The 6,000-nt window shown below is 41.0% G+C and overlaps 1 long non-coding RNA gene across 1 annotated transcript in view; it reads right to left on the reverse strand.

Annotated features, from left to right (window-relative positions):
* LOC145423172 (uncharacterized) overlaps positions 1-2,009 on the reverse strand; it is a 39,676-nt gene extending 37,667 nt beyond the window's left edge. Inside the window, exon 1 of the long non-coding RNA XR_013904280.1 lies at positions 1,882-2,009. This is a non-coding gene — a long non-coding RNA (uncharacterized LOC145423172). The remainder of the gene's footprint in view (positions 1-1,881) is intronic.
* Positions 2,010-6,000: the final 3,991 nt, after the last annotated feature.

Consider the following 6,000-nt stretch of genomic DNA (forward strand, 5'->3'; position numbering starts at 1 on the left):
AGTACTGTGTGGTGGTGTGATTGAGAGACCGTATCGCCTGCGGGAAGAAGCTCCTCCTCAGTCTCTCTGTGTTGGTCTTTTTGGCAGTATTACTATGACCAGATTTTTTGTTAAACTGTGTTTGAGAGGTAGCTTTGTAGAAACCAATTAGAGTGTATCTTTTAGACTACCTAGTTGTGCAGAATGATGATTCCAAAGGTTTTTACCAAATCTGCTTGAATGCTTTGTTGAAAGCTGCCTTTAAAATAGTTGTGAAGTGCAATAAACATTAAAATATTGGTATAATTATGCATTGTGCATTTATATTTTTGCAAATCAGGTTTACACATTCTCTTCAAACTGCATCAGTTTTAATCAAAGTATATTTCAGTGTTCGGTTTTAAGCTCAACATGAGAAAAAGTAAATAAATCAGACTTGCCCAATACTCAGTCAGAGTTTGATCTACTATAAAGCTCCCCCTCCTATTTCCTGACAGTAAATACACAGTTGGGGTCAGCTGACCCTGTCTGTGCCTCAGAGAAAACAACGCATTATGGCTAAACTATTCTGACAGGCCTGCCCTTTTAACACATGAGGAAGATGAAGAGGAGAAGAAAAATTGGTGTTGAATGGGTGGCTGGTTTATGGTTGGTAGTGGAGGGAGCAGTGTGATGGTGTGGGGGTCATAGTGGAACAATGCTAACAAGCAAGCAGCCAGAAGAGAAAGGGAGGAGACAACGATGGAGTGTCATGGTTGGCATCGAGGTTACAAGCAGGGGCATATCAGCAAAGGTGTCTGAATGGCTGATTACGTGGCAGGCTCTGCCATTGGTTGCTGAATTTCAGGCCTACATGTTGCATAGCTGACTGACTGGATTTCTCACCAACAGGCTGGCTTGTTGATTCGGTAGCCAACTGCATGGCGGTCTGACTGGCTGACAGGGCTCTTGACAGGCGCAAAGGTTGGCTGGCTATCTCTGTGGATGGGTAGTTGGCTGTCGGTGCATTCATTATTCATCTTCTGTTTCTGATGATGTGGGTCAAGCTTAGTTCTAGCCAGCTGGGGCTGTAGACACACAGACTCTGCAGCAGGCAAGGTCTTCAGGCTACAGCCTACAGCTACACAGCACAAGTAACATTATTGTTCAGTATCTTAATATAATGTATTTGCCATGTTTCTCTCTTTCTTTGCTTGAGCCCAGAATGTAGACACGGCTCCTTTAATCCACGCTGACACACCACAGCACCAGTTCATCCCAGATTCATTTTTTGCATTTAAAACCAATAGATTAACATTTTGAGAACACTTCTTCAGACTTACAGAACAAGATTGTTATGGTTTGTTTCTGTATGGAGAACTATTGCAAGGAGCAGTTTGCCTTATGCTTGGATGTTAAAAACAGCTAGCCTGTGTCATTTATGTAACTGCCTTTTTATTGTGAGTCATGTGATTAGCTGGGACCAGTGGCTTTTTGGAAGCTTTGTTCTTAAAAAATTACAAACAACCTTTTTTCCCCTTATGATTGGTTTATGAGAAAGAGTAAAACAGCCCTATGAACATGTTGGGAACTGTTAATTAAAATTAAGATGTTTATATGTAGTATTTTTCATCATTTATCATATCATTTTTTAATCGCATAAACATTATCAGTTCATTGTTGAGTACAAATTAATGTTTGTGTCTCTTGCTACAGCATTTTTGAAAATGCTGAATCGTGTCTTGGTCTCTTTCTACTGTTCACGCCAGCCAGTAGAAGGAAATACAAATGGAAAGGATTAATTGACTACACATACACACTGTTATTTATAATGGATTTTTCAGGTGAAGCGCATATGAGTGATTTTATACTGGTGCAATATACAACCTGGGTACAAATACCTAATGTAAAGATTTCATTTACCTCTGTCTCGGTTTATTCTCATCCCGTGACCTGACTATCCATTCTTGGCAGCTCAGAAACTCCCATCCTTCTCTGACATTCCGCATTAATTCCAGATGAAGTGAAGAGTTGGGATGGAGATTTCCCTTGAGGGGAGATGGAGATGCTGTGATTAATATTAGTGAAACGGTGGGCTGGAAAACAAGAAAGGGAGGGGAACTGAAAGAATGACGTTGGAGAAGACCAAAATGGGAAGGTGAGGAAGCAAGAAGATACAAGATAGGGACACTATGAACACCAGGTGAATAAAAAGATGGGAAAGTGGAGAAAAGATGAATGTTAACATTTGAAAACATGTCACCAAACACAATCCTGTACACCAATTTCAGAATTTTGAAACTTGCGTGCGCTCCATGTGGCATCATTACGTAACACTTAAGAATAAAACCAGCATCTCTGTCTGCATCTACATCAAAATTTGAATTGCTGTTGTTTTCTTGTATCCTCCACAAACCAATTAAGTTGCAATTTATCTCCATTTCTTCTTCTACCTCTGAGTGATGGCATTAGTCATGTCAATGCAACATGTCTCTTTGCAACTGGGCGCTTAACTCAGCTGGTTGCCAACTGGAGGTATTCCTATGTGAAATCTGGCGTATTTTGCAGTTTAATTGCATCACTATTACGTCACTGTTTATCTCTTATTTTATGTTTCAAATGTATAAAGATCTGGCTGGACTGAATGAAAGTAGGAGGTGAATTTGCGTTTATGTAGACATCAACAGATTTGCAGTTTTCACCAATTTGTCACAGTCAATCGTTATATTATCACGAACAAAAAGAATGCCACTGCCTACTTGATCCCAGTCGATCAGAAACAGATAGCAGACTGACTCTGTCTTATTGCTTATTGTTTTATCGCTGTCTTAGTGCACCAAAGTCACTCTGAGTGATCCCAACACTGGTCCTCGTCTTTGAAGCAACAGTTTCAGAGGAATGAAACTGCAAATTCATTGCATGGTGACAATAATTCAGTTCATCCACAGTCTCCAAACACAGTTTTCCCCAGTGTGACTGGAGCATTGCAGAGTGAACAAGAGGCAGTTATCAAATAATCAGTTAATTAAGCAAATAAAATAAATGAAATGTTTTATAATCTGCAAACCTATGGGATGTAAAAGCCTTAAAAGGCCTTAATTCTCAAGTTATGGCCAAAAAAGTCCCTTAAGGTAAGAGTGAACTTAACCTTTGACTAAGAAAATCGAATTAGCTTGAAACCACGTTAGCCTTTTGCTAAATGTAAAAAAAAAAAATCACTCATAGCACATTATTTGATTTTAAATTAAAAATAATTGTTTCCAGTTTAGAATATATTATGCTATAATTCTTTGCAGGCAGCATTACCACAGCACAATTTTACAGCCAGCAGTTTACTTGGTAGGAGCGTGTCTGAAGTAAGGTTCTGGACATGCCTGTCAGTGTGAGAGTGCTCCGTCTCCCCTGTCTGCAATCCAGCTCCAGGAAAATGCCAGGTTGAGTTTTCAGCCTGAGTGCATGGGATGTGCACAGTGAAACCATCAGTGTCAGCAGAGTACAGTACCTGAAGCAGCCCCAGCCACAACGCTGACAGGCTGGAGAGATGTGAAAAGGAATCATCTAGCCAGTCAACCCACAAACATAAAGTGCACATAAATTATATGAAAGAGTTTTTATTTTTCCTATATTTCTTTTGGTTTTTACCCCACTGGACGTGTGGATGGGCAGTGTGGACGTGCAAGTTTGTGAATGCGATAACTTGAGAACGAGGCGACTTAGGAGTTTGAAATTGATACCATAGGTGTATCTACTAAAAATCCCACATGAGTTTCAATCTGAGCGACCTCGACTTCAAGGTCAGAGGTCAGCTTTTCTGAAAATCTTGTGAATGCGATAACTCAGAAAAGAAGTCTGCAAGGACTGCAGAATGCAGGTGACAGAAGTTAACATCAGGCAAGCATTTAATGCTGACTAGTCCAAAGATAAACATGGTCCACTAACAGAAAGCAAGTAACCAGGAAGGAAGCACAGAGAAACCAGAGCGAGGAAACACACGGCTACGTGGGGTGATTCGGCAAAGAACAAGAGGAAACTGAGGCAACAAATACAAAAAATTATGAGGCAACTTGAAACATTTGGGAAACATAGCAGGAAGAAATCAGGGATGATGAGACAAACGCAGAGGAACTAAAACTAAAGCACAAGAGAGTCCACAGAAAGTTCTGCACAAGGCGAAGGCTAAGAAAGCAACAACAAGAGACTATCCAAAATCAGTCTAAGGCAGAATACTTTCTCTCTTTCAAGAGTGGGTTAGTAAATTAAAAATGCATCAAGCAGACTAGCAGAGTGCACCCTGCTGTCTGATCTGTTCACATTTATCTATTGATAAATAGACAATTCCCTCACACCAGGCTGATGCACTATATGGAACTGGGCACACCAGACCAGAGACGAAGCAGAATTAATTGTTTTTTCTTCAACTTTCACGGACTCGTGCTGCTGGTGGTTTAAATGCGAGTCTGTCTGTCGCCATTTGCTGCTCAAGAGGTAGATAACCGAGCTTTTTCCTCAGGTTTCTTATTCTTGTTTCGCGGGTAGAAGTACATCTCAGCACTTTTCCTCCTCCCCATTACAACTCGTGTCTGACAAGAGATTTTGCAGATGTAGTGATTTTCAATCCGTCTGCTGTTCCTCATCTTTGTCCTTTCCTCCAATGCAGTCTGACTTTTACGCCGTCTTTAAACACACTGCACATTCGTTTGCTACTTTTTTTGCTTCCTTTTCCCACCTTATGTACTCTTTAATTCCTTCCTTCCTCTACTTCCTCCCCCCCCCCCCTCCTGCAATGCTCAGTCTCCTTCTCCCAAAACAATAATAACAAGCTTAGCGATGCAGCTCGCTGACCGGCTCATACGCCAGAAGAAACTGAATCCCACAGCTCAACACCGACAGATAATCCTCCCCGCAAAGCCAGCTTCCCCTTCTGGAACAATGCTCTCATTTACACCAGAGTGACCCTCAACGTAGTGCAGGAAAAGGCTGAGGAGAGGGAAAGATGGAGAACACAGAGACCGACTGTGGAAAATTATTTTTTTAAGAAACACCACTGGATTTTAGAAGACTGTGAAAATGACAAAAAACTTTTCACACAACTGCCATTTTTCTCCCAAACTAAAAGAACAAAAAAGGAGGCATAGTTCGAAGACTTAAAATAACTGTCATATCCTTCTGCCAACTCCATCACCCACCGTACAGCGCTTGGACGAGTCAGATTTAAATTTCACACACACACACACACACACACACACACACACACACACACACACACACACACACACACGAAAAGCATCAAATGTGACTCTAGGATACTGGCAACCTCGTGGCACCGTGTTCGTCCTCAACCTCTGATGACTGCCAAGACAAACAACAGCAGCTGTGAGGCCCAAACAAGAGGATGTATTATTAGGCTGCTCTTCAAATACATAGCCACTAACTGGACTCTGTCAGATCACAGCGCAGCACAGATGACCCTGGTGGTGAGGTTGGTCCGAGGGGTTATCAAAGGAAAATGTGTGAAGAACGAAATAAAAGCAAGTGCAAAAATGTTAAGCCAATCCTTCCTTCCTTTATGTTTTTTAAGAAAAATGGGAAAAGAGTGCTGCAATTTACTGTGCAAACATACTGTACATGCAAACACAGTATATGAGAGTCTGTACAATTCTAATGAGCTTGGCATGGCCACCTTTACTCTTCAGCACTGAACTCTCACAGGCAGCTTTCTCTGAATTTCTTTAAGTAGTCTTCAGGAAAATTTTGTCTAACGTCAAGGTAAAGAAACTTAAGTAAACAAACTTCGTGTTTTTCAAAGGTTCCATGAAAATATCAGTCAGTTTAGTTCAGTTAATATTGTGCTAAAGTTTTGGATTTATTGTAGTGGTAACATGGGCCTCCAGGTTACATTAAGGATCACAGATATCAATTCATATTTAAGGTGATGATGCTGATTAGATTCACTGACTGAATTCTACCTTTTATACCATCTCCCTCAAGGTGGTGTCGGAGAGGCGGATGCTGTCCAAGATAAAGACAATGTTGGATAACACC

Source organism: Astatotilapia calliptera, chromosome 20 (genome assembly GCF_964374335.1).
Source record: "Astatotilapia calliptera chromosome 20, fAstCal68.1, whole genome shotgun sequence".
NCBI classification, from domain to species: Eukaryota; Metazoa; Chordata; class Actinopteri; order Cichliformes; family Cichlidae; genus Astatotilapia; species Astatotilapia calliptera.